The sequence below is a fragment of the Dermacentor andersoni genome, chromosome 2 (genome assembly GCF_023375885.2).
Source record: "Dermacentor andersoni chromosome 2, qqDerAnde1_hic_scaffold, whole genome shotgun sequence".
Lineage (NCBI taxonomy): Eukaryota > Metazoa > Arthropoda > Arachnida > Ixodida > Ixodidae > Dermacentor > Dermacentor andersoni.
The window spans coordinates 100432681-100445990 of record NC_092815.1 but is presented as its reverse complement, the minus strand read 5'-3'; positions in this window follow the sequence as shown (position 1 = coordinate 100445990).

Here is a 13310-nt window from a genome sequence, read left to right as displayed (position 1 = left end):
TTACAGAAGGATACAAATTGGTTGGAGTGAATGCGGTAGGCATTAGCGAATTCAGAGTGGGAGCTTGCCACTGTCATTGTAAAGAAAAGTGCGCAATCAATGCATTCTACGTGTCCTAACATAAGGGGCAGAAACTTGGATGTTAACAAAGAAGCTCGAGAAAAAGCTAAAAACCGCGCGAAAAGCGATGGAACGAAAACTATTAGGCGTAACGTTAAGAGACAGGAAGATAGCGGTGTGGGTCAGAGAGCAAACGCGGATAACTGATATTCTAGTTGACATTAAGAAAAAGAAATGGTGATGGGCAGGCCATGTATTGCGCAAGATGGATAACCGGTGGACCATTAGAGTTACAGAATGGATGTCAAGAAAAAGGAAGCGAGGTTGCGGATGGCAGGAAAGTAGGTGGGGTAATGAACTTAGGAATTTTGCAGGCGCAATTTGGTTTCAGCTAGCGCAAGGCAAGGGTAATGGGAGTTCGCTTGGAGAGGTCTTCGTCCTGCTACGGACATAAAAATATGCTGCTGCTGCTGATAATGATTATGATGTAAGCACTGAAGACCGGAAGCAGCAAAGCAACTGACGATGAAGCATCTGGTTTCGGTATGAAGTATCGGTATGAAGCACCTGGTTAAAGCTGATGGCGTGCTCCAATTATGAGAAAAGGTCCTTGCAAGACGCCTCCTGTAAGCGAGGCATATACCTGCCCCCTTATCCTCTAGAGTTCAGAAAATAGGTGGCTTAAAAAGGTGACTCGGCGACTGCATCACCCATAGAGCAACTACAAGGGGCAAATATGGCATGTTCCCGCCAACGTAAACGTCTCACTTGCTTTGAGAGTTTGCAAAGTATTGGTGCGGGGGGACAGGCCGTGTATGACCTGCAAGTTTTTTTGGATTTGATAGAGACAGTTATTAAACTCGACAAGACAGGCAGAGTGGCCGGGCTGGCGTCGGCTTTTTCCTGTTACTCTGCGCTGAGGAGACGAAGTGGTGAAAAAAGGGTACGAAGAGTGACAGGTGGACTGCCACCGCCATGTCAAAGATATGGGATAAATGGAGGCGTCATAAGAAATTACGAAAATTTCTATACTTTCAGAGCACCGCATAAAGCTAGGAAGCACAAACAAAACTGACATCAGAAAAAGAAAGGTTGGAGGAATTGCAATGAAAGCGGGCCGGAGACGAAGACGTGGTCGGGGTATACTTAAGGCGAGAATTTTGTGTGTTTCAGGGGGGTGGGGTAGGCACAAGGCATAATGAAGGCGATTTCCGAAGGTTTATTTCTGTTCAGTCAAGGAGATTCAAAAGGAGCGTAAAGAAGTCGTCTTACGAGCTATGCAATAAATGTTCCTGGCTGAAACTTTAGGTAGGTGCCGTTGGATCAGTCTTCAAGCCCACACAACACTTACAACACAAACGTATCGTATTTTGGTGCCTCTCAATTGGCCACAAGCCACGAGTCTGTTATTTCATCTTTGGATAAGTTCATTAACACGTCGGGAAGATTATGTAGAGTAAAGAACATAGTGCGCTCTATTCTTTTTTTTTTCTACGTTTATGAATGAGTCCCCTCAAAGTTCTTGTTGTGCTTTAGTCGCCTAGTTTCGGTTTTGTTTGTTTGCTTTTTACCCTTCTTTGTCTTTTCTCAGGTGCACTTTTCGTTAGCTCTAGTGTATTTTACAATTTACTTTGTTGCGTTACGTTTCGATGTTCACTTGCTTAGCAACCTTGTTCCGTACTAGTTTGCTTTTACGTTGATTGTCGTAACTCCATACGCCGGTAGGAACCACGAGTTGAGGCGACAAGTAACACAGGGGCCCTGGCTCCCCAACCTGTGTATACAGTGCAAATATGAGCTGTCGAATTCACGCGCTTGCCGCGAGGTCCCCGCTACATCCACTTTCGTAAACATTGTCTTGTCAACTTTTGCCAGCCAAGAAGCTTCCAGCAGGCTGGTAGGTGTACACCACCACCTCGCGAGCGCCGTGTACGGTGATTTCTCTAGACTCAACACATCAAATCTATGCTGGAATGGAAGGCCTTAGCGAAAAAAGGAGGCTCTGAATGGCGCCCTAGCTCTGCTGGGACTAATAAATCTTACTTGCTGTTCATTTTCCTTAACTCTTTACGAAGATTTGCACTTTTTGAAGCTGAGAGAAACTCGTAAATTGTTCCGCAAGATCACTCGATATTTCTGTCTGTGCTTACTGTGCCCGTCTGTACCAACGAAGAAATTTTCTCGACAGTTTTCGCTACGTTTTCAACGATCACATAGGTCACATAGATTATAGGTGTTGAATGCATAAATCTTCAAATAATTTTATTATTTGTGATATATATTCAGAATTTCCCTTTAGTGTTTCTTTTTAGATTACACTATTTATTTTCCTAACCCCCCGATTCTTGGCCCATCCCCCCAAGTGAGTATGAGCCAATGATAAAGGAAAACCATTCACTTGTCACAGGCTGCGTAGTTCCAGCTCCCATTAAATAAGGCATTATCATCATAATCACAGTGGGTATTTATTTATTTACTTATTTATTTATTTATTTATTCATTTATTTACAATACTTTACAGGCCAAAAGGTCATTGAGTAACGGGGGTTTAGTTACTACAATGAAAGTACAAGCAAACTAGTAAGGAACAGGGTTGCTAAGGAAGTGAACAAAGAAAAACGCCACACAACAAAATACGTTTGCGAAATAAGCCCTAAAAGAGCGTTTGAGTCCAAGTGAAGAGGAAAATGCAACACACCCCAAAATTAACAAATTATGAACACTAACGACTAATCCATGATACAGCGCTATTGCGAAAAATTCATCTTAAGCTTGTGACGAAATGTGTTCAGGTTATTATCAGAGTCGATATCATAACGAAGATCATTCCACATTCGGATGTCTGTGGAAGTGCGGATGTGTTAAAAGCGTTTTTCTTACCAAAGATGCGCTTGAATCTGACGTGATTATGTAGCCTGCGTGACGTGAAAAGGGGGCGATGAAGATGTAACGAGGCTATTTTATTGCTGTATACGTACTTGTGAAACAGGTATAAGAGAAGAAAGGGGGTTAACCAAGGGGCCCGATTTCTATTAGTCATATCATAAGAAGCCAACAAACACTGACACCAAAGACAACTTAGGGGAAATTACTTGTGCTTAATCAATGAAATAAAGAAACGCGAAATGCGAAGGTTGTGGGTTCGGTTCCCACCTGCGGCAAGTTGTTTTTCCATCCACTTTAATTTGTAATAATTTATCGTTTCTTTATTTCATTTATTAAGCACAAGTAATTTCCTCTAAGTTCTCCTTGGTGTCAGTGTTTGTTGGCTTCTTATGATAGCTATAAGAGAGACATATGACGGTGAATGGCCAATGGTTGAAGAGAAGCTGAGTCACACTTTAATGATGGTCAAAGTTCCTTGAAATGTAACGGGCGGCTCTGTTCTGAACTGCTTCAAGCATGCTAATTTGATAATGAGTGGATGGGGACAAAATAGATGAGGCATTTCAAGTTGTGTGCGGTAGAAAGTTATAAGGATAAATTGCGAACATTAGAGGGATAATGACGGAGGTTGCGGCGTAAATACTCTAATGTTCTTGAGAAGCCAACAAACAAAAACACCAAGGAAAACATAGGGGAAGCTACTTCTACTTACCATGTGAATTAAAGAAATGGTAAATTAATGGCAGTGAAAGTGGATGAGAAAACAACTAGCCGCAGGTGGGGAACGACCTCTCGTCTTCATATTACGCGTGCTATGCTCTAACCAATTCAGCTACCGTGGCGCGATTTCCCCATCCATTTTTTTTTGTTTTTTAAGTGTTGCTACTAAAACTAACCTTGGGGGTGTTAGCCAGCGCCACCACTCACAAACCTTGGCGGCGGATGTGAAACAAAGTTTCTGCCGCAGGCGTCACGAGTACGTGATATTTCTGGGTGAAGGCGACTGGTCAATAAACCCGCACATGCTACCTGAAGGCATCAATTTCGCTGGATTCGAGACCCTCATTATGTAAGAATGACAAGAAAGGGGGTTAACCAAGGGGCCCGATGTTTATTAATCATGTCATGAGAAGCCCACAAACAAAGGAAAACACAGGGGAAATTAGTTGTACTTACCAAGTGAATAAAAGGAATAAATTAATGGCAATTAAAGTGGATGAAATAGCAACTTGCCGTAGGCGGGGGACGATCCCAACGTGCTGACTGAAAACAAGACTTGTTCGGATGGGCGAACACATGGAACGTTCCCAATGCTTTATGGCGCTTCCAAACAAAGCATCGGTTTCTAATCAACACTTTGGTTTTGTCTCGTGTCTGTTTTCCGTGTTTGTGATCACATGCTGCTTTCCTGTCTGAAACATTCAAGCAAACTTGTTTTGTCCTTATAGAGGTCAGAGATAGGCTTGAAAAGGAACATCATGCGTCGCCTACTGTTCTCATGGCACCAGGAAACATCACAGATAAAGAGTACAAGTAGAGATGCATCTTGATACTTGCAACGGATTGCAAAACTTATAGTTTTTTTTTTCTTTTTTGGGAACCTGCTTTCCTGCGCTGCCACATGATTGAAACGTGTAACATGTTTTTCCTAGCGTAGCTGACTCGATAGAAGTGGTGGCGGAGAGGTCGAGCATGTGGAGCAGCCTTGTGTACAAAAACGAAAGAAGGAGAGCATCGCTCTCGACGTACTTCTAGAGGAATTGCAGGAGTGCCACAAGGAAAGGGCCCAGCGGTCTTGAAAAAAGAAAGACGATACTTGATAGGCTGGTCAACGATGTTTAAGGAAAGGCAATAAGTTCACAAAGTGAAGAAAATGTACAAAGAGGTGCTTGTGTTTCTTCTAAAAATAAATACGGTGTGTTAATATCATATATCTGCACTCTTACACGAAAGGAACTTGGCACACAAACAAGATTAGAAAAAAAATGAGACGTAACTCTCATTTGTTCAATACATTTACTCAATGGTTCACTGAAGCCGACGTCATCATTAATGAGATCAGCTTCATCCCTTCCGACCTCGTCACCCAGAGTAATTGTCTCCAGTTCATCGAATAAGTGCTGCTCCTTGTTGCACAAACTGTGAAAGACACACGCAGCCATGACTATCAAACAGCACTGCCCTGGACGAGTTAGCGTAAATAAAGTACAGTCTACGAAACAGCTGCTTCAGCAGACCAAATGTGTTTTTGTATTGTAACCATATGCTGCGCGTGATGGTTTTTGTGTCTCCTCTTCCACGCTGGGAATCATTCCTTGCAGTTCCTGCATGGCGTCATAAGTCAAGGCAGCACTGGATATACCGAGTCACCAAGCAGTTAACCCCCACTTCACTTGCTGGTAGCATGCCTAAAAAAGAAGCCCTCTCTAACGAGCGTTGCGTCATGTGCTGACGCGGGAAATCCAACAAGTACGTAGGTGAACTTGTTCCGGTTATTGAAAACGCCTTGCAAGATGAAAGAAGGAAACGTTTTGCGAATAAAGTGCGACTAGTCGTCAACGCAGCCAATTGTATTTCATGCCCTTTTCCCGCCACTTCTAGCCAGAAATACCGCCTTGCACCTTTCGTTTTTTTTTTCGCCGTTCGGCCACGATATTGCTTCAGCGCTCAGTGCATTCAATAATGACAAACACCCTGTCCACGTGTGCTTGCACAAAAGACTTGGCGACGTCAAAACGGTCCCCAAGCGACTACATGCTGCATTGATGCCCATGATAGGTTAGGATAACCAGGTACTTTTTTTTCAACATCTATCCCGGGGTTTGTCCTCTTATCGCGCTTGGATAGGTGGAAGAGGCTACAAAACGGACAAGTGCGTCAAGCGTGCACTGCGCAAGAGGTAAGTGATCCTTGAATTAAAAGTCGTAATAGTCATTCACAACATCCCCACAGTAGCGTGACACGCGATTCCTGAGACCTGCAACCTGAGACGGTTGCAGACGGGCACTTTCAGCAACCCCTACTACCTGCACCGCCTGTGGCCCACACTGCACCCGTCGCCCGGCTGCCCTTGGTGCGAGCACCAACGAGCCGATATGGCCCATGTGCTTTGGGAATGCCAGCGCCATGAGGAAGAAGGACCAAGAGGAAGGGGGAAGACAACAGCAGGACCCTCTGAAGTGGAGCGCCTCGCTGATAGCAAGCCGCCCTCATCAGCGATGCACCCGAAGACCAGGAATGGGCCGTCCAGCGGGCCAGGGCCATTGCCGAGGATCTCGGAAGGTTTTCCTCGGGCGATGGACCCCTGGTAGCCTAGCCCCGGGCACCAACAGCAATAACCGTTGGACAAATAAAGTTTATTCCTATCCTATCCTATCCTTGCAAGCTTCAATGCAATCCTCGTCACGAAGTTTATCGTATTGTACATCCTCACTGTCGGAGTCTGCCAGTTCCATGGCTGATTGAACAAACGCGGAAAGGGAGTACACCTGCCACGGTGGCTTAGCACCTATGGTGTTGCGCTGCCGAGCTCGAGGTCGTCGGCTCAAGTCCGGCCGCGGTAGCCACACTTCCATGGAGGCGAAGTGCAAAAACGCCTGTGTCCCGTGCATTGGGGGGTTAATGATTCCCTGGGGGTCAAAATTAAATCGCCACTACGGCGTGCCTCATAATCGCACCGTGGCTTTGGCACCTAAAACCACAGAATTCAATTCAAAGGGAGTCCATCACTAATTCACGGGCAGCGTAAGCAGAGGCGTCGACTTTTTTCACAACACGCGCGACGATAACCGACTGTAGCAGAAGGCTTGCACGTTAGCTGCACTCTCGCATTCGCTTCAGTGAGGGCGCTACTATCGCGTTGATGCCTGCTGCCTTTGCTGAACTGCTCTATGCGCGACGACGGCACAGAGTCGCCACCACCGTGACCAGTTCACGTAGTGCACGGTGAATCGAATAGACCTACAGCTGGATTGGATTGGATTTCCTTCTTCGATGACGCGTACCCACTGCGGGGGATTGGCCAAGATTTGGATGGTATTAGGAAGATTTTGGTGGTACAAAAACTGGTTAAAGTGTCACGTGGAAAGGATAAAAATAATGTTTGAGGAACTTAAGGAAAAAGTCTTGAAACAACTACAAATTTCTCCATGCCTGAACAGACATCCCTGTGGTAGTTGCCAATAGAGAAGGCTCCTAGAGAAAGAATATTTAAAATGAAGAAATTTAAACCAAGTTGCGTGAAGCTGAATGTTTTCCCTTAAAGCAGAGAAACGGCGGCAGAATAAGAAAAAAATGATCGATGGTTTCATCTACTGCACAGAATGGGCACAGGGGGAGGGTACCAGGTCAGCGCTGTGACGATAAAAGTTTAATAACGGTGGTCGACAGTGTAACCGGGTAAAAATTACTTCAGTTTTTCTGGCGTGAAATGAATTTTTGTGCCAAGGGAATAGGAGGTGTCGATATTTCGAAAAATTTGCTAACGCTGGATACAAAAAGTCTAGAGCAATTACATATCTCCTGTATCTAGTAGAAGTTGTGTAAGCTGATACCGGAAGTAATGATAGTACAGGGCCATTGAGGGCCGCTCTTGCGAGACTGTCAGCCATCTTGTTCATGTATAATCCCCAATGACCAGGCACCCAAAGTAATCTAATTAAATTTATGTGGTCAGGCACTAGAAGATTAAGTGTACGTAAAAGGCTAGCACTACTACTTGTTGTGAGCGACGTACACAACGATAAAGAATCCGTTATTATCGCTACCGTCGATATCGATTAATTTAGCTTACGTAAGGCTAATACTACAGCTAGAAATTCAGTCTGAAATACGATTAAGTAGTCCGGAATCCTAATTCAGAATGACCAGTCTAGAGCAGGAGCGAAAATGCTAATTCCAGATTTTTCTCCACACTGCGAGGTGCCTGTTGCGATGACTGTATTTATACCTAAACTCAATAAATTATCTTGCAATAGTCAATTTAATATATTTCGAGAGAGAAATCTTGCATTTTTAGGGTAACTGTCATCATAGATTATATTTAGACTCTTTCACACATTACAAATAGGGGACACTTCCCAAATACGTACATTTAAGAGGTTAATAAATGTTTGTACAAAGACTACCTTTGGTCTATGAAACCGGGGCCAGTGCACTCCAAAAATGATGCAAGCTGGAGAATGAATATGTTCTCCAATCTTATAACAGGGAATCCGTACATATTTCAGAATGTTTGCACCGTCAGCAACCGACATCTGCATAATATTGAGGGCAACCTGACTTCTTGATGTAATACATTACTAGCCAAAAATTTCGGTAATCCGCAGCACAAACGCAGTGCTTCCGGCTCAATCAGAACAAGGGGGCGTAATTTATAAGCTGGCGCACCAGAAAAGAGCACACATGCAAATTGTAAAATGGGCCGCACGTTCATTTTATAAATCATTAGTAGTGGGTCTCTCCGCGTCCCCAACCGACTGCTGCGTAGCTTATGTAGCATGCCAACAGCTCTCATTCCTTCTTTAACTATGTGGTCAATATGGCCAAGCCAACTGATAGAGCCATCATAGACTACACCTGAGTACTTCACCAACTCCCCTTGAGGTATAGTCACGAGACGGTAGGATAGCAATATATGGGGACGGGATTATTAAGGCGGAAAATCAATATTGGCCATTTCCTCACGTTAAGTTAAAGGCGAATCTTCTTTACCCAGCTTTCTATGGCGCAGAGATAGCTCTGTAGTCGATAATGTAGGGAGTGAATATCGCTGTCTGATACATAGATAGCAATGTCGTCTTCGTATACATATGTTTGTACATCTGCATGCCGAGGAATGGAACTCATCAGAACGTTAAATAATGATTGAGAAATGACAGCGCCTTGAGGAACACCTCGTGATTGATTATGTGTGCTCGAAGAAAAGCCTCTTAGAGAGCAGTAGAATTTCAACTTCTACTGCTCTTCAAAGTTTATAAGGTAACTTGGAAACTTTAGATTTCGTAATAAATCCAATAAAATTACATATTCTACACTGTTGTAGGCTTTGGAGATGTCTAGTGTCACTATAGCACCTATCTGTCTTTGGTGCCGTGCCAATACTATTCTACTCTCTAAGTCCAAGTGAGCATGCCAAATTGAACGTGATCGTCGGAATCCAATTTGGCAGGAATTAAGCAAGTCTTTGGTGTCTACAAATTTTAGCATACGGGCATATAGTATTCTTTCAATTAATTTCACCAAATTTGAGGTTAGCGTGATTGGTCTAATGTTATTTATTGTATATCCTTCCCTATGATTTTTAAGAACTGTAATTACTTTAGCAATTTTCCATGCAGACGGAATCTATCAAAATCTAGAGTGATTTATAATAACTAAAAGGTCATCTGGAGCTTCCTTAAATAAAATTTTGATCATGACAGAGGTTAGCCCATCTGTTCCGGGAGCTGAATCTAGTAGTCGCTCCCCGATTTCCGTCAATTCTAACATGGTAATTCCTATAAAATCATCTGATGTCCTTCGTGAGCTCGACCAATGTGGCAAAACTGAAGAAAATATAATTTATAATCACTTCGTTATTTCTTCTAGTGACTGTTTCATTTCATTACAACTTAAGACTATGGAGTCTATATTAATTGGACGCGGAAAAACTTTTCCACTGCGGAGAAAACGGAATAAAGCGCTTAATTTTTTTTATTAGATAGGAAGTCAAAGTCAAAATGCTTGCAGTCGTATTCGTCTTTGGCTTTTGAAACTGTGCGCTTAAAGACGGCTCGAAACAATTTATAATCGCTCCAATTTTCGGGACTCTGGTTATGTAATAATTTTTTTCCAAGCGGCTTTTCTCTTTCTATAATCACGAGCGCATTCTTTCTTTCACCAAGGGCTGTATGAATTTATGTTGTTTAGACAAATCTCAAATTCAGACTTCTTGCGAGAACCTTCCAAAGCAGAACAGATAATCGTAGTTTTTTGCTTAGTGCACGCGTCAGACAGTGGTGAAAGAGTATTTCGTAAACATTTTGTAAAAATATTTCATTAATATAAGTGCGCCCCTGATCGCTCATAAACGTTACCAGGGCGTGCTACCTCAAAAATTACTGGAAGGTGATCACTGCTTGTTGCATACTCAACAGTCGACCACGAAGATACGGAAACACTCGGGCCACGAAGTGTAAGGTCTATTGCAGAGTAGGATCTACCTCGTATAAACGTAATAGATACCGAGTTTACACACGTTAACCCATTGTCCATAGCCCAGTTCCATATTATGGTGCCGCACAAATCTGTTTTTAATCCCCATGATATATGATGAGAGTTGAAGTCGCCTGACAGTGAGATGCCTTGTCCACAAGAACTACGAACCCTGTCCAGTATGCGTGTGTCCTGTACGCCAAAAGGAAAATATGCATTTACTATGGTAAAGGGGCCACATCCAGGGAGATTCAGCTGTATCGCTTCGATTTCACGCTCAGAAGTAGAAAGTTGAAATGAAATTTTGGCCTTATGGCAAATATGAGACGAAATAAATATAATTAATTCGCCACCTCTAGTAGGACGGTCTAGACGAAATGATCTGTAAAATTTTCTCTGAAAATGTTTTACAGAATTTAACAAAGTTTCTTCTAAAAGAATTAAATCAGGGTTAAGTTGAGTAGTTAGACAAGTTAAATCTACTGAAAATGAATATAAAGAGCGACAGTACCACTGAAGCACTTTCAGCGACACCATAGTTTAGAAAGTGCCACAGCCGAAACTGCCTTCTGTCGAATGCTTTCTTTCGGTATAGCGCTGGGCTGACTTTTCTGAGCTTTTGAGTGAGGACCGGAAGAAAAATTATTGATTGGTGACATTGTTCTTTTATAAGCTCGAGCGTTTTGTTCCACATCTGTTATTTCCAAATCTGCGTTAACCAGATTATCATTGGCTGGCCGTGTGGAAGAGGAAGTCGAAGGTTCAACGCCGTCATTAGAAGGATGGGTATCTGAACACCTAACACTGGTTTGTGGCATGGGATCAACTGTTTGGGTCATTGTAGGACTAAGACAGGTGGCTTGCACCAAATGAGATAAGTTACTAGAGATGGCCTGTGATATACAATCCCCAAGGCTAATTGCCAGCCGTTCCATAGCTTTTGTAACTGCCTTTTCTACAGCGGCCTCTAAAGTTGCTGTTAGTGATACGTCCGAGGTAAGAGTTTGCTTCCAGTAACACCCCCATAACGAAGCGCCCTTTCTTTCACGATACTTACCGCCTCCTTCCTGGAGCAACTTCGTCAGTCAATTATTTCTACCACCTACAATTCCTGAGCCCTAACAGAGCAGTTAGAATAATTGGCTGGGTGACTTCCACCACAGAGGCAGCATCACTAATCTTGGGCACTGCAATCACTTTTATCGTGCTCTTCCCCGCATTTGCAACAACGCTGACTAGACTTGCATCCTGCACTACTATGGCCGTATCGCCAGCAATTACGGCATTGTAGCGGACGCGATGCCAGAGGTTGAACTCTGAACACGAGGGGCCACACCTTTAGTTCTGATGGACAGGAAGTTCCTGCGAATGTTGCAATCACCGATTTTGTTGGGACCCTCTTATTGTCTACCACTCGATTGCAGCGATAAACAGCAATTACTCCAGTCCCAGACAATATCTCTAATGTTTCTGATGGAGATAGATCAGTATCGACACCTCTGGCTATTTCCTTGGTGCATGCGAGGTGATCAGGGATGAAGGCACTCACCGGCAGTGACACGAACGATGAGCACGTAAGCAAATCCGCGAAACAGGTCTGGTCTAGTGATCTGCACACGATACCTCCGCGGCCGAACTGTCTCACTTCTGTGATGGTCTGGTATGCAGATGTGGCAGCACGCAGAAATTTCTGGATAGCCTGGAGGTTGGTGAACCATATAGAGCCTCCATTGGAAGGAACCAGAGCCACAGGGATGCTGCTCGCGCCACTACGGGTAAACAAATCCAGGGGTAATTCGTCTGTCGGAATAGATGCTGTCCAAGGGGAAAAATCCCTGCCGGGGGTGTTTTTGGACATCAGCCTAGGATGAAGCAGGCGCAAGAATAATAGGAAGATCAACCAATAAGCCTAGAAAAGCCTAATACCATCCAAAACCTGGCCAAGAAACAGGAGCCGCAGACAGGTCCGAGGAGCGTTCGAACGAAGGTCGACGAATACATGGTGGACCTTGTTGTTGTTGTAGCCTGTCCCACGTGTTGCTCCTACACACGACGGGGAGTTGGCCAAGAAATGGGTGGATTATTAGATATTAATATGGAGCATAAGTTTCCTAATATCTATGGAATTAGCATTGAATAGCGTGGAATTACCTGTTAAAATCAGATCAGGAAGGTAATATGGAATGAGTAATAATTGATTTAAAAGTAGAAAAAAAAAGAATTGAGCAGGGCATTTGTTTAGATTCTGTAAGGATTGTTTGAACAGCGAAGCAAGCATCCCTGTGGCTGAATCCCAAAGTGGATGCCCTGAACGTAAGGATATCAGGCTCTGTCAAGTTCAGGCCAATTCTTCGAAAGGTATTTTCAACAATCTTTTTCTTGCCGCAGTAAATCGGAGACAAGATACAAGAAAGTGCTCCATCGTCTCCTCTTCATTACAAAATGAACAGAAAGGAAAGGCAACCAAACCCGACCTGTGTAAGTAGAAATTCAGGGAGGGAATGCGGCAACGTATAATTTGGTGAGAGAGACCTCAAGCATCTTTGTGTAACAAGATTCGCTACGCCAGGGAAACGCCAGGTGCTTATAATCTGGAGAAAAAGTCAGATCTGGGTTTGATAAGGCTATTCTAATTGATCGCATGGGAAATCTTGCCGTTGTGATCTGTGCTGTCACTGGTAGAATAGGAAGAACAGGGCCGGAAAGTGATGCCTTTGCCAGTGAATCGGCAGTTTCATTAAAAAATAAACCTTTATGACAAGGCGCCCAAATCAAATGAACAGATTGCACACGGACAGGAACTAGCAAGTGGAAGAGCGTTAGCACGGGTGACTCATTAGTAGCGGTAAGGCAAGAGCATACAGAAAGGGAGTGAGTAAGAATAGCCGCTGTTGTAATCATTTCGTCTAACTTACGTAAAGCTAGGATTACTGCAAAAGCCTAGGACAAAAAGATAGGCACAAAATTAGGCAATTTCAAAGAAAAAGACCAGTCGAGTGCAGGACAAAATATTCCAATGCCAGTTTTTTCCTCGCACTGTGATGCATCTGGTGCAATTATAATGTTCGTTTCCAAGGTGCTTCTATCAAGCGTTTCTTTACCTCTTCATTTTGAAGATTTTAATTCCTTATCTTTTTCTTTATATATTGTAAAATGACAGTTCAACAAAA